The following is a 23,285-nucleotide window of genomic DNA, read 5'->3' as shown; positions in this document are numbered from 1 at the left end:
TGTTATAAGATCTAATAATGCAGTACTTTATTACATTCTGTCTTGCAGTATGCAGAACCAAAACCCAATGCTTCAATATAGCATGATGCTTTTTTAAAATAAAAATTTAAGACTGTGGCAAGCCTAAGCCAAACATTTTTGTTGGATGGCAAGTCTGTGTAGAGATATCAAGTGGCTTCTGAGTCACTAATCATAAATGTTAATCTACAATATTTAATTTGATGATTCACCTTCTTGCACAATAAGTATTGTATGGTGCACACAGTTCCTGATTTTGTGCTTAGACATGTAAACCCCATCCAGTTCAGTGGAGGTATTCCTACATGTAAAGTCATGTGCATAAGTGTTTGTAGGATCAGACCATAGACAGTGTTTCTGTGTAGGAATTCATGTTTAGGAAAGTCTGTCTGTCTGTGTATACACTCTAGTGGCAAGGTGCATTGTTTGTTGATTTATAAAGATTTTTATCTTCTGGTATTTAAACTTTTATTAGCACTTATATACACATCCAAAAGTGTCTGTACCATTCTCTTAATCAACATATCTATATGCCCTTTATCTATATGCAAGAAAAAATGGCTGGAAATTCTGTATATGTAGAGGGGTGAGGGAGAAGGTTCCATGTCATTCCCTAGAGGAAAGATTTTATTACTAATGAATTTTATGCTCTCCCACTGTTTCATCATGGGGGGGGGGGGGGGACAAGTTTTCCTTTTGAGGTCTGTACAGCAGATTTTGTCTTGAATAGTCCAATCTCCCTACATGCCTGGAATATCAGAATTGAGATTCTCTGTAGATCTGAGTGGAGAATTTTTCCCATTGGTACTTGCTGTCTGAAAGGCTTTTTTAGAAGTCTTTGTGTACTTCTGTCATTATGAGGAACCTCTGTGTTAGAGTAAACATTTTATTCATGTTTAATGTAGGATTCAGAAATTACTAATGGCCTTTTAATGCAACTGTGTCTGACACTTCATTTTTTTTTCCCAAAGGTGATGTGGTATTGTTATGCAAGTAGCAGAGCTCTCTTTCCTGATATGCTATTAAAGCATAGGACTAGGAATCAGGTTTTATTTAAAATTCTGTCATAGGCTCCCTGTGTGATCTTGGAAATGTTGCTTAACTTTACTGTGCTACTGTTTTCCCAATCTGTAAAATGGGGCAATGCTTCCCTATCCCACTGGGATGTTGTGAGAATTAACTAATGTTAACGAGACACTCAGTATAGTGGTACACAACACAGAAGTGCCAGTGAATAGATAACAAAAAAAAAAATCTTTAAATATCTACTCTTGATGGGCAAACATAGTGGTTAGCAGTAAAACTGCAGGAAAAACTCAGTGAAATGGTGCATTCTCAAGTTGGGTTTCTGTTATAAAAATGTCATAAGTACATTTACCTATGGAAGTAACATGTCTCTTTATTCAATGTGCTGTCTCTGGGATGGTTGACTTAATTAGTGCTAGTGTCTTTACTGAATTCTTTTTCTTTCCCCTGCAAATCTTGCTTGCCATTAGCTTTCTGTAAGTGTACTAAGTGTGCATAAAATACCTGTGTATGTTTTGTAATTTTAATTGAATGTCTTGGTAATTCACTGTTTGAAACTTATGTCCATGCAGGTACTTCAGAATGACTTTTGTGTTTAAGGTGTGTTCTGTCATAGCTCTGTCCATTAATATTCTAGATAAACATTGTGTTAGCTTCAGTTTCTCAGTGAAGTTAATCTTTAGGTTTGGTCTCCTCTTCATCTGGTTTGCTGTAAATAATAAAGGAAGCAAAATTATAAGCTAGTGTTTTCTGTTTTCAACAAACTTCTGTTACACAATTTGAGTAATAGCTGTTAATATGCCAGAAGAATAAGCAGGAGGCCTGGATTCGAGCCACAGAATGGTGTGTTCCTTAATTCATTACTTTCTATATGCAAAAAGAACATGCTCTTAAAATGTCTCATGATAAAATTACAACAGTGATTTGCCAGACTGTGTATATTTTGGTAATATTTTCAACAGATATATTTTATTGAAATAAATCACTCCTAGCTTATTCTATTGGAGACACAAAATAACAAAAGTGGAGTTCATTAACTGGTTGCAGTTTGCTGGTACAAATTTCTGGCTAGAGCCAGACATCCTGTAACCTCATATTGTGTGGGCTTCCTGACACAGCTTTGTCAGTTCACTTCAGTTTTTAACTTCTGTGATTCTGGTCCTGGTCTTTTCTGCAAGAAGCAGTTGGATTAAATTGCACAAGATTGTCTGAGTTTTGGATTTGTGTAAATATTTAAGAGTTGTGTTGGGGACATCTAAATCACATTTTTTATTTTCATTAACCTCCCACTGACATCCCCAAACAGGATTGTTGAGACTTAAAGGACAAAAATAAACATTCTGGTTTAGAACTGAAGCTGTATAGATGAGAAGCGCAGTCAGGAAAGTAACTGAAATACTTCCCTGATGGATGTTGTTTTCTAAATAGACAACCTACTCTAATGAGTGAAGATTGTCCCTCAGTAATAGAGAATTTAATCTATTTTGCTTTTCACAACGAACTCTCTGCACAACTTTTCATGAGGGATGTACCTGAGTATTCGGATTCTAATATCTAAACTGTACTGTTAAAATTATAGTAACCAAAAATTTGGGTTATTGCTGATTATGCACTATATGTATCTTATGACTTTTAAAACAAACTCTGTATTTGTGGATAATCTAAGCACTAGAACCAGATGTACAGACACTCTTTTCTTAACCTGTGTTCTATATAATTTTTTAACATTAGCTTTAATTAAAGGGTTTATCAAGATAAAGATGTGAACTAATGCAGAAAACAGATTTCTAACTTCTCAGCAGAATTGACAGCAGAAATTTTTGAACTGACCATTGTAGTAGAATTTGGAGACCACTATATTTGGGAACCTCAGAAACAAATGCTGTTTTTAGTCTGGTTTTATGATCAGATCAGGTTAAATTCGGATCTTAAGTAGAAGTACGCTTACCCTTCTTCATGCTGAACCACAATTGACTTAAAATGAGTACTAGTTTTGCTACACTTTCAGATAATAAATACACAAATAACTCAAACTACTACATTCCTAGTGAGATCCTGGAAGCAATGTAAGAAACATCCCTGTGCAAGTTATGTTGGATAATTAAGAACCTATATTTGTTTTATGATGGAATTACAGGTCCCTCAGTTAAGCACTCAGAAATCAGAAAATTACAATGCTGAGGTTGCATATGCATGACCCATTATTCATATACATTATGATTGTCTTATATTGTTATGCTATTTCTCAAATACAATTAATAAAGGCGCTAAAACCTAAATACCCATGCATGCAAGAATGGAAGCTAATACAGTCTTTATTGACTTAGTTTTTAGATAAACTACCTTCTCTGCAAGGTATATTAATTTTGACAGCTATCATGTACGTCATTTTTTCATTTATGTTCCTCCTTAGGTACTCAAAGAAAGAGGCAGTTTACTAGGAAGCTAATTACATCCATACAGCACAGAACAGCCTTTCTTAAGTGCACACTTCAGAAGATTATCAAAGTAGTTGTGCAAACGGAGCTGCATAGGTGACTTTCAAAGGTCAAAGCTAATTTTTGCTGGAACACAGACACTTTATCAACCAGGGCTATTTCCATATCAAGCTTAGTTTACTATCCATGGCTGCTTCAGCTGTAGAGCTCTTTCAAAAGTCTTAATTATCTTTATAATGGGAATGTCTAATTGGATTTTTCTCTCTCCCTTATTCTGCCACTAATATTGTATGTAAACAGCTGAGAATTTTTTTTTCCAAATTTAAAAAAAAATCTCAGAGCAGAGATTCAGAGCAACTAAGGTGCCACAAGTACTCCTTTTCGTTTTTAGAGCAGAGATTGAAATCAAGAAAATCTTGACCTCCATGGTGATCACTTTGGAAAGCAAATAGCAACTATGAATGTTTTTTAGGATGGAAATTCTCATGCAAACTCAACTACAGTGTTTGCCGCATCTCTTGCTATAATAACCAATAATCATGATTTAACCTTTTCCACTAACTTGTTACATAATATACTCTTGATCTTATGATAGTTCCATCGTCAGTCACAACATCAGAGAAATCCACTTAGAAAACATGAACATGAAAGAGAATTGTATCCTAATGAACAGTCTTGCCCCCTACCCCCCAAAAAATCTCTTGCTTCATAAATAGTGTTTGCATCAATACATTATAGCACTCCCCCCACCCCCCCAAATGTGAAACTGAGTTCTAGAACCTTTGTGTTTGTATATTAATTGATGAATGATGGAATCTGCAGAGATTCAATGTAACAATCCACTCAAATTTTGATATTGCTTCTTCATCTCTTTTAATCAAAGCCTTTTAGAATAAGTAACAGTAGCAAATGTAACAAGATTTAAGTGGTAGTGAAGTGCTTTGAGTAGCAGTTAGGAGCTAGAATATTCTTAAGTACAACTTGAAATATACAAATTTCAGATGTAGACTGTATTAAATTTCTACACTAATTAAAATATGGTGGTTTGTAATATCCTAAAGATAAATTTTTATAGGTCATTCGCAGTATCCTATTCTGCATAAAAATAAAAATAGAAAAGATTTATTCAATTACCCAGTCCATTATATTAAACAGTGTTTAGATTAATTTGCTGTTAATCCGTGATCCCGCAAGCTACTCCTGATGGATGTGTGCTTGCCCCATGTAGAGCCTGAAGTCAGTGGAGATATGTGCCAGTGGATGTGTCCACCTGTGGAGAGACCATTGCAGGATCAGGGACTTAAACACTGTATATAGATGCTATATGAACTTCTACAGTGAGTAAGGTGAACTTCTAGCTGAACTGTCTGGATTCTATTTTAAGCAGAAGAGATGTGGTTAAAATCCATTCTCTCATTTGCTCTGATGCCTGCAAAGTACTTCTCAGCTGATTTGTTGAGATGACTGCCATTATGCTGACCAATACAGTTAGGCTGTTTCCTTGTGCTCCCTCTGTCTGTATCTGTGTTTTCTCTTGTTAAACTTTTGATTCCTAAAATCTTTAGGACAAGGACTGTCTTTCATTCATTCTCTTTGTACGTTGCCTACTTCAGTGAGGACCTGGTCTATGACTGAGACTTCTAGGGATTACTGCCATAGAAATACATTTGTAAAGCACTCTTGAACTTCTCAGGATAAAAGCTACTGTAACGTTAATATTTTTCCTTCTGTATCAACTTATGGGAAGTTTTATTAATTTATTAACATAACAGGAACAGCTAGTTAGACTTTAGTGTATTAAAGTCCAGTTTTTGCTAAAGCCTTTAAAGACTTCAGGCATACTATTTAAATTCCTCTTTTTTTAAAAAAAAATATCTGATCCACTCTTGATGTTCATAAGGACCTTTTCAGGAAGAAAGAAAAGAGTGTACACACACAGTGCTTTCCAATGCACAAAGTAAACTAGGGGGGAAAACGTGCAAACTCTTTCCAGTTATCAGAAATGTTTTTCGGGGGTGGGTGTGTGTGTGTGTGTGTGGGTGTGTGTGTGTTAAAAGTTGTCCCTTTTAAAATGCAATATTCTATTTAATGCCAGACCCTTTGTTCTATTCAGCTTGCTCAGATTGCAAACCTGTTTGCATATTGAACTGGAAAGAACATAATGAAAATGTTTCTGTTGGGATTAAGTACTATGGGAAAAGCTTTTGCAGAGATTCAAAAGAACTCTGCTTGTTGAACACTTTTTGTTTTAATTTGTTTTATACAGGGGAGTTGCATCATATGCACATTTAACTTACGCGAATTCAACTATACACTCTCGGCAAAGAAAAATAACAAGATACCTGTAAATAATGCGGGCGATTCCACCCACCATTCCACTCAATGAGCGTATGCCCCGGAGTGAGCCTGCCACTGCCCACCCCAGCACCAGCAGGGGTCCTGGGACTGCCCCACTGCCTCCTGGCCAAGTTTTAGTTAGGGGTATATATTAAAAGTCATGGACAGGTCATAGGCTGTGAATTTTTGTTTACTGCCCATGACCTGTCCATGACTTTTACTAAAAATATTCGTGACTAAAACGTAGCCTTAACTAAAGTGAATCACTTACATTGTAAACCCCTCTAGAGAGGTACCTTCCCCTAGGGAGGTTGGCTCATACTGGGTTTCCAGAGACTAGAAAGGCAAAGGGAATTTGTCCGAAAAATGCTGCATTTAAACTGACTTGGGGCCTTTTTCCTGATCTAGAAAATGGACTTCTCTTCAAGGTGGGAGAGGCAATCCTTGCAGAAGGAATGGAAGGACTTGACCTACTAGGGCCCCATAAGACTGATGGGTGATCCCTGGTAAGCTTTCAGCATGTGTATAGAAACTTACTGTTTTTTTTATGTTTTCTCTGTAATGCTTTTACCGTAAGAATAAGTGTATTTGCTTAGAAAGAGCTGTGTAGTAACTTGTAACTGCTGGCAATACACTGTTCGTAGCCCTTGGAGAGAAAGCAAAGCACAGGCTCTGGCCTTTAGGCAATTTGGTTGCTGGGGATAGCTCAGTATATGGGAGGGAGCTGTGCAGCCTTAAAACACCACCACCTCCTGCACTCAGAAGGGAGTGGAACAAGGGTCCCTACCCAGAGACAGGTGATGGCAGGAGAACTGAATGGGTACTCCTGGAGCAGACCTACTTGGAATGGGAACTTCTGGAGTCATTAGTCATCCTCTTGTAAAGCCTCTATCCACAGCTGAACGTTGAGTCATCTGGCCCACAGCAATAACTGGAATCTACTCTTGAAGTATTTCATATATTTGTGTCAAACATCCCAGTGCTGACTTTAACAAGTTGTTTGCTGCATCAACACACAGGTCTGATTCATTCTCTCTCTCAAAGGTACATTTGATGCTGCTATTAGACATTTAAATAATACAAAACTGCAGAAAATTACAATCTGCCGTAGATGGCATGATTAGCATAGCAACTTGTTTGTATGGTTTTTTTTGGGGGGGGGGGGGAGTTTAAGCCCTAAAAGGCTAAAATGGTGTCCCAAGCTGCTGACAATTACACCAAGTTCTTTTTATTTTTTTTCAAAATCTCATTACAGTGCTAAATTTGGTGGGTGAATTTAGTATTTTAATTTTTTTCTCCTTTTTTTTTCAGAATAGTTTAAAAAAATAAAAATAGATGGAGGGCTTTATTTAGGCACTGGATCAGAACTCATTTACTGTGGATGTTTGCAGTGCAAACAGATATCACTAAGAAAATGGGCTTGGGTGGATTTACTTAGTGACATCTGTTCGAGACAGACCTTCTTTTTAACTTTGTACTCAATAGTGCAGCTTGATTTCCTTTTGGAAAAGTTCTGGTAAGGTTTAGTTTTAAAATTATCTAGTGCACAAGACTTGTCCGGGGGGTGGGGGAGGGGAAAGATGGGTAAGGAGGCTTATGGAGAATGTTAGTGAAAATATGAGCTGATTAGTAGTTGCAATCATATGGGTAATTAAATCTGGTTCATTAATACTTAGGAATCCTAAATCTGCATTTGAAACTTGTCACTACCATAGGCACTGAAGGAAATCAGCTGTATGTATGGTCAGCCATAAGGCTTATTATGGGCTTGTTGCAAAACATGTTTTGTTGTCTTAAAATAAACAAGTGAAAACTTGTGTTACCACTTTGTGCCTCTAACTTCAGCTCTCAGCCTGGCAATAAAAGGGTCTTGGCATAATTTCTTAAAAAGCCTCCATGGTCCTCTCCAGTCACTTTGTGGCGATTTAGTGCAAATAGTTCTAAGAGTGCCCACAAAATCAGATGCTAGCTTCAAACTCGTAACTGAAGATCCTTCACACAAGATGGATCAAACCTGCCATTCTGGTCAGATAAACATTGAGTTAGTACTTGAGTAACTGGCACCTGCACCAATGGTAATTGACCACTAAGTCAATTACTCTTCAGCCAGTAGATTTTAAACTTCTTTTGAGAAACTAACTAAAAAGCAAAACCCACTACCTTCAATAAAATCAAGCCCAAGTGGATCATCTGCTGGAAATCAAAGCTACTGTTTCAATTTCTAGTTTCAGAAATATTCTTGGGTATTTTACTCCATCAATTTTGTGGGTCTTAGACAGTATACCACCTGACCTAGTGAAGGCAGCAAAAACTGATTCTGAACTTATGCAGGGGGAAGAATGGGGGAAGTAACTGGACTGAAGAACAGTCTCACTGGTAAAGGATTGTTCTTTGTATCGGACATCATGTACTAGTGTCTGACTTTTCACCTGTTAGAAAGGAAATACTTTCCTTTCTTACAGGGCTGTGAAGGTTTTGACAAATGGTCCTCTAGTTGAGAAACAAGTGGCAGTGTTGGGAAACCTGAATTAGTCATCAAAGGGAATGGAGAAAGTTTGATAACAAGCAATTTTTTGGTTCTACAGTAGTACTTTTGGTATATGGTATCTGAAAAAATGCCTGACTCTGGAAGAATCACTGGGAACATTAGTCACCTGCCCAGACCAGGGCTATTAGTTTTAAGATACTGTGAGAGAACAATAGAAAAGCTTGAAAATGTTTTGGGAAAAGTCTTTAAAACTGATCTTAAGCCTAATTTGAGTTTTTGCTCTAATGCATGGCCATGGAGACCCATTCTGTAAGGTGCGGTTGACACCTTAGTTGTCAGAGTGAAATGTGGGGAAAGTCTGAGGTCAAGAAGGAGATCTTGGGTCAGGAGTTCCACCTTCTGAAAGCATAGGATTTTCCTTCTAGAATCCTGATGATCATTGGTTCCGTTTTCTAGGGTTGAAAGGCTTAGTTGGGATGCTTGCAGGCCTGTGGCAGAGAGGCCATGTGTAAGGGACTGTGGAAGACTCTGTTACGGTCTAGCTAGGGGAAAACAGCTTTCTTGCGCCGATGGTCATTGTAGGACACAGAGAACCGGCTGTAACCAGCCCTTGGCCGGTTTCAATCGCCGCATGTGGCCCTTTGCCAGTTAGAGGAAAACCCCTTAGGAAAGTACCTGATTATATATTCATGATATGTTAATGTGTAGTGCTTTTTTACTGCTTGTTTTGCACCCCTTCGTCGGACTCCAACCCAGACATAGCTCCGGTGTGCTGGGTTCCCCGCATCCGTGACAGCAGTGCTTGGAGTCCCCGTTGCGGGCGTGTCACTTACTTTCAATAAAGCCAATAACTCGCTACTTTGCTGTGCGTAGGCCTCGTTCTTCCGGAGCATTCCTGCTAGGCCTTTTCGTGCCCAGAACACCATGTTTTAGTATACAGATGCACATCAATGTGCTTGAGACAGAGGCAATCCAGAAAACTTTCAAGGAATTCATACAGTGCAGGGACATCCTGGTAAAGTTGTTCTGGTACTGTGATGGTGATGTAACAATAAATGTAGAGGAGGAAAAGACGTGCTTCACTGAAAGAGTAACATCTGGTAGGCAAAATGGTTATGCCAGATGTGTGTCCTTACTTTGGGAAGACCCTATTACATTGTATCTTGAAGTCCTCTTGTGCCCATGGCTTCACCTGTCTCTAGATCTGTCTTGTCTTCGGGAGTAATTCCAAACTGCCCTAGTTCTGTGATAGTTCTTAAAACTTCAGTGGATACCTTTTTATCTATCTTGGGTGCAGAGACTAACATACTCTTTCCTCCCTCCTTGAAAAGGTAAACTTCTACTTGTTGGGAAGGTGTTTGGAACTTGTGTTCATATCATTTTGGTTTGAAAAATATTTTGGCAGCATCTTGCTTTGAAGCATTATGGCTTTTTGGATAAAGTCATAATGATTTTGGCAAAGTAATGGTAAATGTACTAAGCACTCTTTTTCTCTCTCTTCCCCTCACCCTAATCTGAGGCAAGAAGCCAGGGGGATCTCCATTACTATTTTTCAATGGCTTATACTAACAGTGCAATAGGTGGATACTGTGACCCTGGGCAGTCTGAATTTGGTTACTCATATTTCTGGCGGGACTACAGCATTTAGTATTATAGCTTACTTTCTCTTGCACCTCCTAGATGATTCGTCTGTAAACTTAATTGTTTTAGCATTGTAGGAACACTCATTCCACAGTTAAGGTTGGAACTGGGTTTCTGTTTTAAGCTTGACATTTAATGTTGCTGTAAAAAACAACAGTCACATCTGCCTTAGAATTGGTAGGTATCATATATATGGTAGATTCCTTCCCTGCTACTTGAAGTGAATGTCCATGCTAACAAAGGGGATCAAGAAAGACCGCTCAGGTGTTACTGATAGCACCCTACTGGTTGAGAAGGCTGTCTTTTTGTTTGTTTTGTTTTTGTGGATCTGATCAGCATGTCCACAAGCAAACCTGTTTTCCTGTTTATACAGAGAGTATCTCTCCCCAGGCCAAACCTATCACTAGAATCCAGATGGGCTAAACCTGAGTTCTTTAAATGAGAAGAGGGTATTTGTACAGATTATAAACACAATCAATAATCTGGGGTTCAGGATATGGGCAAGATTGTCTGCGTACCTCATCTTTAGCTATCCTTCTAGAATTCCTTTAAGATGGCCTACCACTTGGAATAGCTGATTTAACCAGTACCCTTCAAACTGCAAGCAAAAGAACTAAGCACACACCTGACTCCACACTCAGGAGCCATTCAGGCAGTATATTTTGTCACAAAATAGAATAGTGCAAATTATTGTCACCTTACAGACATTAAAAGAAAAGGAGTACTTGTGGCACCTTAGAGACTAACAAATTTATTTGAGCATAAGCTTTTGTGAGCTACAGCTCACTTCATCGGATCCAATGGATAAAGGATAAAAGGGATAAAAAAGGATTAAGCAATGATTGCAGTGTCAGAAGCTGCAGGTTTTTGTGAGGTTAATAACTTAAGACCCTATTTCTGTTTTGTTTTAGTCTATTCAAAACAGAGATAAAGGTGCATTTTCTAGTATTCAAATTTCCAGCCACATAGGCAAAGCTTGAGAACCATAGGTTAGAGCACATATCCTGCATGTTTGTTTTAGTCCCCTCTTTAACTTCTGTCATATTCATGCTTTTTGTTCTTGAACCCTGAAGAATACTGGCTTAATCATCATAAAGTGAGATTTCTCTGCATGAACTGAAGTAAAAACCTGAACTGCTGCCATGTATCAAAAATCTTGTAGCTTAATACCGTTGTCACTGACCTCTCACTGTAAAAAGTGAGTGTGAGTAAATGGCCTAAAAGATGTCCATGCATCTCTTGGCAATGCTCTTTGGCAGGCCTTACTGAGGATTACTTGCTGCTGCTTTTTTTTTCCTCTGTAAACATATGCTGGAAAAAATTCTAGTGAACAATTTGAAGGAGTGTTGTTGTTGTACCAAAACAGGGCTTTGCATTTAAAGGAACACCGTCTGAAACACTGTTTCTAAAACTGATACACGCAAGGGCTGAGCAAATGAGAAATGAAACCTGTTTGCATAGCAAATCTTGTCTCCATATATGCAATTTTTTTGCTAGCATTTGTGAAAGGGGGCATTTACTTGTTTTCCCCTGGTTTGTGTACACTAATGTGGTAACATAAGTATACTTGTACTGCTTTGGAAACCTACATGTATCTGTATAGATCCATGCCTTAAAGGAACCAGTAACTGATATACTCAGAGAGCTGTTGTAGCTTTAGAAATGTTAATATTGTATTAAATTTGTGTTGTGTGTGTCAAATGAATGTTGTGACTTTTTTTTTAAAAAGGGGAAATATGCAGATGGTCTAACAATAATGGCCTTGTGATTCTTGCCCTGCCCCAATTCTACCTCTTCATGGTATCTGGTGTGATGGTTGACCATAGGTAGGCTTGGCAGAGGTGGAGGGTTTTTTTGCAGTTTATTTTTAAGAATTTTTTAATTGATTTTAAATTTTCACAGTTTTGAGAAATTATGGGGAGCAGTGTCAGATAATTATTTAACAAGTAGATGCTGAGATTTGAACAGTGAAGCTGCATAGCTGTTAAAACACACATTGTCAACATCACATGTCAAAATATGCAAAGTAAAGATATCCTTAAATCAAACTCTTAAGTTCTCAAGCAGCATTTTTCTTACAATGCTTATCTGTATATTTTTATGGAAATATTTTGTGTGTGTGTGTGTGTGTGTGTGTGTGTGTGTGTGGTGAAATTATCAAGATGTACCAATAAAATCAAATCCTTTCAAACCGAATTTTAGGTTCTAAACAGCATGTAGCTAGCTAAAAACTGCCAATATGGTCAGAGCACTTGGCATATGTATATTTTTATCATGGCCATATTAGTTATACCGTGTATATGTCTGTCTGATTCAGAACCCATTGTAACCTATATGTATGGCATCAGAAGACCCTTGAACATGATTTCTTATTGTTTTAAAGGCAAGCTCATCTTGAGGCCTACAGAAGTTCATACTCTCTTCTCTGTAGCTATAAATTAAACTTTTACTCCAAAGAGCCTATTATTTCATTGTGTTGCTACAGTTGTTTATAGTGCACAGTGTTAAATTCAGACTTCCTGAGGTAAGTGGGCTTGAAATTAGAGATGCTGTCAAGTTCTTGAGGTCTGTCACTTGATCTGCTGTTTGTATAAGACTAACAGTTTGCAGTGTTGCCAACTCAAGATTTTGTAGTAATTGTTATGATATATCATATTTTACTTAAAATCCCAGCTTCTTGACACAAGTGACTATATGAAAATATTAGCTTTCAATGTAACAATTTTTTCTAGTCCAGTGGTTCTCAAACTGTGGGTTGGGACCCCAAAGTGGGTCGCGACCCTGTTTTAATGCAATCGCCAGGGCTGGCACTAGACTTGCTGGGTGGGGCCTGAGGCCAAAGCCCGAGCCCCACCACGCAGGGCCAAAGCCTGAGGGCTTCAGCCTTGTGCAGCGGGGCTCAGGTTATAGGCATCCTGCCTGGGGCTGAAGCCCTTGGGCTTCAGATTTGGTCTCTCAGCCCAGGGTGACGGGGCTCAGGCTTCAGTCCCCACTCCTAGGGTCATGTAGTAATTTTTGTTGTCAAAAGGGGTTTGCGGTGCAATGAAGTTTGAGAATCCCATGTCTAGTCCATGTGGTTGCAGAGGAAAAAAATCGAAAATGTGACCCAAATGCCTCCTAAAATCTCAAATCAACAAAAAAAGAATTACAAAAATTGTTAGTCATAAGATTCTTAAGCCAGTCTTGAGATTCTCTGGGACCTGACTCATGATTTTTGAGCACTTGGGGTTGGCAATACTGACTCTATGTTGTGCTATAGTATTACAGAGCTAGCCAGCTAGCATGAGTTGAGAAATTAGCTTGCCTGTGTAACTCCGCTCTGCCCTGCCAATAATACTGTTTTTTCTTTTCTATTCCCCCCAACTACATCCATTCATTTTTTTTCCATGTTGTTCCCAATGAAGAATACACCCTCCAAGACACTATCCTCCATTCATGTCTCAAGACTTGCTCCTTCAGTGGTGCCCACAAGAAGTGAACTAACTCTTTAAAAAAACCACTTCTAATTGAATCACTAAGATGTACACTTAACAAAGCTAAATAATTGTGATCTTGTTGTAACCCTTCTCCACCCTCACTCTTTTACTGTGAGTTGCTTCCCTCCATAATGTCATATATAAACTGTTTGGGGCATAGTTGATGTATTTTTACATGGACTAAAGTGCCAAGCACACTTTTGGGCACTCTGAAAGAGTAATAGCAGTGATACCACTCATCATAATGGTAAATAAGATCGTAAATGTTAATACACGTGGGCTTGTGACCTTCAAGACACCCGGGGGTAGGGATCAGGGAAGTGCAAACAAGACTCAGGAAATGGCAGCTATACAAGTATACAAAGTATGACCTCATAGTCTTAATGCACCAAGTTTCCCCACCCCTTAATTTTAAATCCCGCTTCTGCCACCAGTGTTTAGCTATGTCAATATAATGCACGGAGTGATCCCTGTTAGGGTGTTTGCACTCCCCTTGGTTGACTGACCAACTCAGAGCAGTAGATCATCTCTCTTGAGAGCCCCCTCCTTCATGTCTGAGAACAAACCATGCAGCTGGCTCTACAATCTTGTCTTCCCTGGGGGAAAAGATGTGTTGCTAACTTGAATTAAAATCCTAGTGAACTCAAGTTCACACACCATTTTTTCCTAGTGAAGACAGGTTAAGGTTCTGGAGTTGGGCTATGTGCTGTGTGAGACTTTAGAGATCTTGTTCAAGGATTCCACTAGGGAGGCTTTTCAAAAAATGAGATTCTTTGGGCTCCAGATGAGATTACAGTAGAACCTCCGAGGTACAAACACCAGAATTATGAACTGACTAGTCAACCACACACTTCATTTGGAACCAGAAGTACACAATCAGACAGCAGCAGAGACTCACCTCCCCCCCCCCCACCCCAAGCAAATACAGTACAGTAATGTGTTTAAATGTAAACTACTTAAAAAAAAAAAAAAAAGTAAAAGGAAAGCAGCATTTTTCTTCTGCATCGTAAACTTTCAAAGTGGTATTATGTCAATGTTAAGTTGTAAACTTTTGAAAGAACAACCATGGTGTTTTGTTCAGAGTTACAAACAACCTCTGTTGCCGAGGTATTCGTAACTCTGAGGTTCTGCTGAATGTGAATAGTGATACCATGGAGCAGACCTAGTAGAATATAAAACCCTCCTACCACTATAGGCAGAATATAGTTCTTATCCCTGAAAGGCTGACCTGAACATTAATCTTCTTTTAAGACCTCTCTCTCAGCTCTGGTGTATTTTTTTTTTTTTTTTTCCATTTCCTTTGCTCTTTCTCCTGACTTCTCCTTTCAGGTACGTCTACGCAGCAAAAACAAAACTAAGGTGCAGCAGTGAGTGTCCGAGCCTGGGTCAACTAACTTGGGCTTGCAGGACCCAATGTATGGGGCTAAAAAGAGCAGTGTAGATGTTTGGGCTCTGGCTGGAGCCTGGACTCAAACCTGGGGCTGGGGGTGGGGGCAGAGGGGAAGATCTCAGAGCCCAGGCTCCAGTTTTAGCCTGAACAGCTACACTGCTATATTTAGCCCTGCAATGTTAGCCCCATGACCTTGAGTCAGTTGACCCAGGCTCTGAGACTTGCTGCCATGGGTCTTTTTGTTGCATAGCCATACTCTGTTCTTTTGCCACTTACGTCTGTCTCCTCCCTGACCACCTGAAGCCTTGGTGAGTTGGTCTGCTATGCCTCTGACATCCTCCAGATTTTTCCATAGCACACTTCTTCCACCAAGTCTAAATACCATCGTAATCTATTTTGATGTTTCAGGTTAAAAACTTAATTTAGAACTTTCAGGCTTTCTAACTGTGTAGCTTTCTCAAATACATGTTCCCATGTATATTTTTCCTTAAGTACCTGAATTGATAGTTATGTACACCATTAACTATAGCTTAAAGTGTAAGGTTCAGTGTACCTTTTCAGTAGGGGGAATGATCTTATTTTCCTTTAAAACATTGAATTGCTCAGTGGTGGGAATTCCTATGTAGCTTGGCGTGTCTAAGTTAAACTATTTGGAGATAATGAAGATACCAGAAAGGCTTAGGAAAAGTCTATTAAATGGGCACAGTAACTCAAATTTTGAAACTCCCCATTATCTGCTAAGTGTCCCTGTGTGATTTGAAGCATATAAAATTTTGTGGATGGACATGGTTTTAGCAAAGTTACATGGGGGACAAAAACAAACTATATCTGTTTTGAGAACTCGTTGTAACAAATCATGTCAGCATCTGTTGTCCACTTTGCTTGTATGTTACAACCTACAGACAACAGATAAGGGGTCTGATGCAAGTATTCTTCCTCCATTTGGAAACCCTTACCACTCTTTGAGAACTAACGCAATATGAAAAATAAGTGAGCTACTACTTCACAAATGTCCTCTCTGAGATTTTCATCTGTATATGACACTGACCTCTCCTCTCATTACGTTTTTCCTTTCTCTTGTGGGAAAGAAAATCTGTCAATTTTAAACACTGGAATTTTGGGAGGTGCTCGGATACCATGGGCGCCATATAAAAATCTACCTGTATCTCTCTCCTATTCAACTTGACACCATAAGGGAGGCTAAAATGCTAACTGAATCACACAAGTTTTATCTGATCTACTTTTGAGAAAAGTGAGCTTGTGCAGTTACCGAAAGTTTTGTAAAACAACTCTACCCCTAACTTCTCTAGTAATCAATTTTATCAATGACCATAAACTATAAAGTCATAATTACAGTATGTGGGTCGCTTCATAGCCTTGAAGTGGTATACATAACTTTTTACAAATTCTTATAGGCAATTTGTGTAATCATGCCGTTAACCAAGAAAAAAGAAAAGTGTCAAGAACACTGTCTTGCAGGAGGCACTCAGCATTTCATGTGATTTTGGTCCCTTGATTCAATTTGGAAGCCAGTTATCCAAATGTCACTAAACAGAGACCTAGTGTAGCTTAAATTTAAAAGGCTCATGCCCCATGAATCTTGGGAGGCATCTCTGCCACAACCAGGCTAAAACTGGCTCATTGGGGACTAACAATCCAAGACTCGTTGGTTTTGAGAGGTGCGGTTAGTGCATGTCTGGTAAGCCTTCAATTTGGGGGAGGATGGCAGACTGTGCTATCTCACGTGGAGCACAGGATGTAGGGAGGTGGGGAGATAGGGAATTATCTTTGTCTCTAAGCACCTGGCTATATGCCGCACCCCTTTCTTATAGATCTCTTAAAGTCAGCAGGGCTCTTTTTCTGCAGAGCTTACATATTCAGGAGTTTGTTAGGGAGAAGCAGGGGACTTGGATATGTGTGATGTTCCTCTCTGATGTTATCTGGACCGGTGATCTGTTAGGTCATGCCAATCCTTGACTCTGGGAGTCAGCCGTACCCTGCTCTGCTGTGAGGACCCCCACTCCCAGGCTGTTCATGCACAGCCTCTGGCATGTAAGCTGCTCCCAGCTACTTGCAATCAAGTGACACTAGCTGATATCTCCGGTCCCAAACACAATCCTAGGAACCTACATCTTGCAGGGTCCAGTTATACCCACTGGATGCTGCAAGCTTATGAGTTTGTGAATTTAACAAAGAAATTGCTATGTAGCAGGTTTGTTATCCCAAGGGGAGTCTGACACGCTTCAAACCAAATGCACTGCTTCAGGTAGAATAAACAAACAAATTTATTAACTACAAAGATATGCTTTGACTTATAATCACTTTAAAAAAAATCTAACAAGTCAGATTTAGTCAAATGAAATAAAAGCACAATGCATTCTAAGCTGATCTTAACACTTTCAATGCCCTTATAAACTTAGATGCTTCTTACCACAGGCTGGCTGGTTGCCCCTCAGCCAGGCTCTCCCCTTTGATCAGCACTTCAGTCAATTGGTGTGATGTCTGTAGATGTAGGTGGAAGAGAGAGGAAGAGCATGGCAAAGTCTCTCCCTTTTATCATGTTCTTTATTCCCTCCTGGCTTTGCAGCCTCCTCCCCCCTTTCAGAGTCAGGTGAGCATTACCTCGTTGCAGTCCCAAACTGACCAAAGGAAGCAGGGTGACTCACTCGAGCGTCCAACAGATCCTTTGTTGTTACCTATGCCAGTGTCCTTTGTTCCTGTGAGACTGGGCTGGGTTTGTCCCATAGATGCCCTGCTGAGGTGTGAACTGCTCCTCTGCTTCTGGAGAGTTTTTGCCTAGGCTTTTTTTAAGCCATGAAGATACATTTTCAGCCTCATAACTATATACATGAAATTACAACCTATAACATTACTATAACAATGATTACTATACCATTACCATAACAGTAATGCTCAGTACATCATGAACTTTCCGAAGACACCTGACATGACAAACGTAGCATTAGATACCACCAGTCATTATAAGGATGAACATGGGGTGCTGGGTGTTTATCTCCCCCCCACTCAAGGTACAGAACGTCACAAGGTATTCTTCCTTCTCTACCACCTCCCAACCCCCCCCCCCCCCCAAAACAAAACAAAACCAAAAAAACCCTCTCAAAGCCTGATGAAGCTTGGTCATCTGACCTAAAACTGAATCGGTCATCTGACCGTCCTAAATAGAAATGTCCATCTCAGTTTTGGGCTTAGTGATGGGTTGTCAGCCCTCTTCAGGAATTTCTGAGCCTGACAGGGCTATAGGGGATGACTAATGGACCCCTACAAGTGTGTAAGGGTTTGCGAGGAGGAAGCCCAATGATCTTTGTAAATTTTGTAGGAGGGTGTGATAGGCCCTCAACAAGCATGCTAGGGCTTACAGTGTGGATTGGGGGCCCCAGTGAGATGATTGTGGAGGGAGCAGTAGAGTCCCAAGGTCTGCAGGAAGAATCAAATGTGCCCTCATTTTTCATGTTCCCTATCCTTCCTCCTCTCTCTGCTGGCACTTTTGTCTGTGCTCCCCACACACCCTGTAGATCTCCTAAACTCTATAGGAAGTGAGAAGCTGAGGAGGTATTAAGTGAAGGTTTTTTCATAATTTTAATAGTGAACAACCTGCCATTATCCCAGATAGGAATGTACATATGGCAGGGGAACATGGAATGCTTTGTGCATGGATTATAGTGTTGAGAACATCAGTAGTAGCTGTGAATGTGCATATAGGTGGGCATTAATCAATTAACCTTTAACAGAAACATGAAAATTTGAGTTGTAATGTGTTAAGACACTAGCAGGCTTGTAATCATAATCCTGTGTTTTCACTATGTGAATCTCTCAGAAGTTTGAAACTGAGATTTGTTTCTTAACTAACTTTCTAGATCTGCTGGGTTTCTGAAACTATATTCTTTTATCATGCAACAGAACTTGTTTGATCTTCTTAGATCAGGGATTCCCAAACTTGGTTCGCGGCTTGTTCAGGTAAGCCCCTGGTGGGCCACAAGATGCTTAGTTTACCTGAGTGTCCGCAGGTACAGCCGCTCGCAGCTCCCAGTGGCTGTGGTTCACTGTTCCTAGCCAATGGGAGCTGTGGGAAGCAGCATGGGCTGGGCCACAGCTTCCCCACAGCTCCCATTGGCCGAGAAGGGCGAACCACAGCCACTGGGAGCTGCTAGTGGCCGTACCTGCAGACACTTGGGTAAACAAAGTGTCTCGCGGCCCGTCGGGGCTTACCCTGAACAAGCCGTGAACCAAGTTTGGGAGCCCCTGTCTTAGATGGAGGCAACCTCACAGCACACTTTAACTCAAAGTGCCAAAATCTTAATTTATTATTACTGCGTTCCAGGGTGGATTTGGTCAACTAAAAGCAATTTAAGTCACTTATTTTAGTCGTAATTTAAATAATCAAGCAGGAAGCCTTGATTTAGATAATCAGTTTTTAACTGTGTTTTGCATTTGTACTTTTTAGTTATTTTCCTAAAGAAAGATTGATTCTCATTAGTTGGTAACCATTAAATCAGGTTGATTTTCACCTAAATACAACCTTCATATTAAATTTTGTTGCTTCTTTTGCTAAACTGGGCACTATATCTGCACACATTTATTTAGGTGATTACATTGCATTTATTCAGGTTCTGAATTTTTACTATTTTTATTATGACAGAAAATTGTGAATGATGCATTTCTTATTTACTTGATGATTAATTTATTTATTCATGATTTGTGCCAAGCTCTATTTGGATGGAAATTCAATTGAAAATGCTGTGTATTTTTAATTTTTTTTTTATTAACTAAATCTATCTTAAATGTGCTAAATACTTTGATAGTTTTTAATGCAAAACTTGCATAAGAAAAAATGATTTATTAAACAAAGGAAGTCTCTGTAATTAATGAATTGAACTGATTGTTTCTGATTACCATGCTGTTAAAGATTTTAGAACAAGTTAATCTGACCCTCTCACATCTAGGTTTTTATTCATAGTTTGGAAGAGGAAAAAACCTTCCCTGCTTTTCAATCCAAATTTGGTTCTTAACTTTTAATCACCTACTCATCGAACTGGACTAGTTTAGTAAACAAACAAAGAAAATATTTCCCCTTTATCTGTAGGAAAGGCTGCTGCTGTGAAAAGCAGATTTAGTGCTTCAACAAACTGTTTCCAGGTGCTTAGTCAATGATTTCCACCAGTTCAGTGGTTTGATTTGGCAGCAAATATGTACTGCTTAATAATTTTTTTATTTAATTTAAGCCTTAACATAAATTGTCAATTTCAAATTTAATTGTAAATAGGCTTATTTTTTAAAATTAACCCATACTTTATTTAAATTGGATTTGTATTTAATTTTTTTTTTAATCCACCCTGCAGGAGTCTCTCATTTTTAGGTGCTGAAAACAGATTTATTGGAATGCCCAAAAGGAACATAAATCTAATGGACCTAAGATTTGAAACCTACAGTAAACAAGCCACCAACAGCACTAATTCCTTCATCCTCTTATTGAAAGGAATTTTTGTCCTTTAAAGGGATTGACAAAGCTTGCCACTTCCTTAATGGGATATATGGAGACCGCTGCTACACATCACTCAAACACGAAGGGCTGATATTATCTAAGAGCTTCATATTGTTTCAGTTCAGAAAAATTTCCTGGGCATGTACTAATCAACGTGAAAAATGCATGTTACCCCAAAGTTATGACCACTGTTAATTAAAGGACTAGATCTTGTCAATATAGTAATATGTATGTTATACCATTTTTCTTTGCTAACTTCACTCCATTCCTTTTTATAGATGATTAGTTTTTTCTGCATTATTTTCAGTGCTCCCTCCCCTCCCTTATCTCTATCTATATTATGTTCTTTATCCCTCCAGACCACTTGCCCTGCCCCCTCTCACATAGGGCCTGAAGCATTTTTACGTACACCTAATAGAAGTACAGGAGACAACTGACTGGGGTCCCTGATCTGGTGTAAAAAAGTGTTGATTTCTACCATGATGCTGTCCCCGAGATCCAGCCTCACTAGCTGGATGCTTAAAAAAAAAAAGTTGTATATTCTGATTAACTTTGAAGCCTCCCTTTCTGTTTTTACCAGCAGTTATTGTCATTCCCTCCTGAAATCCTTGTTGCTGCTGTGGAGAAGGTGTTAGTGGTAGGTGTCAGTTACTAATCTTCACAGATCTTGGGTCTTTCGGAGCTTTTCATTGAATATCTTGAGTACCTGCCTCTGCTGCTACTCTTAACTTCCACGGGAGCAAAATTGATATGATTCTTGTCACTTCCCCTAGTTGCCTTTCATTCTGACCAGATACGTCAGTTTTCACTTTGCTGCAGCTGGGGAAATCTCTGAACAGCAGGAGAGGCATTACAGGTCTCTGTAGATGAATGAAGATGATACATTAATTTATGCTTTCTTCACATATGGAAGCTTTCTTTACAACCCTAAATGATTTGAAACATATTTAAAAAACACAATCTTAAATTCTACAGAATTAATGGAATGCACTCCCACACTCTCTTGGGAAAGGTTTTTAATCACTATGGGGTGAATGGATCTGTGAAGCCTTGTATTTCTTTCTTTGAGTATAAACGAGGTTTGAAGATGACCTAAACTGGTCTGTTGCCTTATACCATTTCATATTACAAAAGCTGTTCCCCAAACACTATTTCTCTCTCTATCCCTTTGCATGTGGCTGTTGCCAGGTTCAGAAGTTAAGCTGAATTGTTTTTGCTCTGCCATAAAACTTGATCTTTTTTAAACAACTGACAATATTCTAACAGGCATCCCTAAAAGATGAAGCAAATAGAAAATGGATTTGTTTTTTGGCACTTACCTTGCTCTACAGCCATTCTTCACCCATTTCATTGCAGGAGGGAGAGAGGGAGGTGTGTTCCAAAGTAACATTGTAAACAGGACAGTAAATAGATGATATATCAGCAGTATCAGTTCAACTTCAATGCACTTCTCTTTCAGCTTATCGCTGCAGATAGGCAGAATCAGGAAAAAGTAATTTTTTTAATAGCTTTCTCAACTCTTTTTTAGTGTAATCACAAGAGTATGAACTTCTAAACGGGACAATACCTGATCCCATGTTCCTCAGTGGGTCACTCGCTAGGGCTTCTCTATACTGCCCGCCAGATTGGCGGGCAGTGATCAATCAATCGCATCTAGTATAGGCGCGATAAATGGACCGCTGAGCGCTCTCCTGTCGACTCTGGTACTCCATCAGAACAAGAAGCGCAAGCGGAGTCGATGGGAAAACGTCAGCTGTCGACTTATCACAATCTAAGTATGTCAACTTCAGCTACGCTATTCATGTAGCTGAAGTTGTGTATCTTAGATCGACCCTGCGTGGTAGTGTAGACGAGCCTTAAGGTTCTGAACATGCTGCCACTTAATATCAGAGGTGACATTGTCATACTGTCTGGTATAAGAAAACACTTTTTTCACACACAACCAGGAACCTGACTCTGCTTCTTCAGCCACTTATGAATACATGAAAACTAATGCTACAGGAAGCCACAAGAGAACCCAGTATCATTTTTTTTACCCAGCATTAAGCTAACAAACGGATATATTTACATTAAAATTGCTGGTTTCAGAATTGCAGCCGTGTTAGTCTGTATTCGCAAAAAGAAAAGGAGTACTAGTGGCACCTTAGAGACTAACCAATTTATTTGAGCATAAGCTTTCATGAGCTACAGCTCACTTCATCAGATGCATTCAGTGGAAAATACAGTGAGGAGATTTATAAACACAGAGAACATGAAACAATGGGTGTTATCATACACACTGTAAGGAGAGTGATCTCTTAAGAGGAGCTAATACCAACAGGGGAGAGGGGGAGAAAACCTTTTGTCGTGATAATCAAGGTGGGCCATTTCCAGCAGTTGACAAGAACGTCTGAGGAACAGGGGGGGGGAAATAGTTTTACTTTGTGTAATGACCCATCCACTCCCAGTCTCTATTCAAGCCTAAGTTAATTGTATCCAGTTTGCAAATTAATTCCAATTCAGCAGTCTCTTGCTGGAGTCTGTTTTTGAAGTCTTTTTGTTGTAATATTGCGACTTTTAGGTCTGTAATCGAGTGACCAGAGAGATTGAAGTGTTCTCCGACTGGTTTATGAATGTTATAATTCTTGACATCTGATTTGTGTCCATTTATTCTTTTACGTAGAGACTGTCCAGTTTGACCAATGTACATGGCAGAGGGGCATTGCTGGCACATGATGGCATATATCACACTGGTAGATGTGCAGGTGAATGAGCCTCTGATAGTGTGGCTGATGTGATTAGGCCCTATGAATGTGTCCCCTGAATAGATATGTGGACACAGTTGGCAACAGGCTTTGTTGCAAGGATAGGTTCCTGGGTTAGTGGTTCTGTTGTGTGGTGTGTGGTTGCTGGTGAGTATTTACTTCAGGTTGGGGGGCTGTCTGTAGGCAAGGACTGGCCTGTCTCCCAAGATCTGTGAGAGTGATGGGCC

At 39.4% G+C, this 23,285-nt stretch overlaps 1 protein-coding gene and 1 long non-coding RNA gene across 6 annotated transcripts in view; one reads left to right on the top strand and one right to left on the bottom strand.

Moving 5' to 3' along the window:
- ITSN1 (intersectin 1) overlaps nucleotides 1-23,285 on the top strand; it is a 227,687-nt gene that overhangs the window by 3,362 nt on the left and 201,040 nt on the right. The window contains exon 1 of one of the 5 annotated variants that reach the window (XM_074970381.1): nucleotides 6,261-6,325. The exons of the other annotated variants lie outside the window; for them this stretch is intronic. The gene's annotated coding sequence lies outside the window, so the exon portion shown is untranslated. Of the gene's footprint in view, nucleotides 1-6,260; nucleotides 6,326-23,285 lie in introns of those variants that run through there. 5 annotated transcript variants of the gene reach the window in all.
- Nucleotides 21,080-23,285, bottom strand: part of LOC141997908 (uncharacterized) — an 85,445-nt gene continuing 83,239 nt past the window's right edge. Inside the window, exons 2-3 of the long non-coding RNA XR_012641775.1 lie at nucleotides 21,634-21,780; nucleotides 21,080-21,174 (exon numbers count right to left, since the gene is read on the bottom strand). This is a non-coding gene — a long non-coding RNA (uncharacterized LOC141997908). The remainder of the gene's footprint in view (nucleotides 21,175-21,633; nucleotides 21,781-23,285) is intronic.

Source organism: Natator depressus, chromosome 1 (genome assembly GCF_965152275.1).
Source record: "Natator depressus isolate rNatDep1 chromosome 1, rNatDep2.hap1, whole genome shotgun sequence".
In the NCBI taxonomy this organism is placed as follows: domain Eukaryota; kingdom Metazoa; phylum Chordata; order Testudines; family Cheloniidae; genus Natator; species Natator depressus.
Note: the sequence above shows the minus strand (reverse complement) of the source record. Positions and strands in the feature narration are given on the sequence as shown.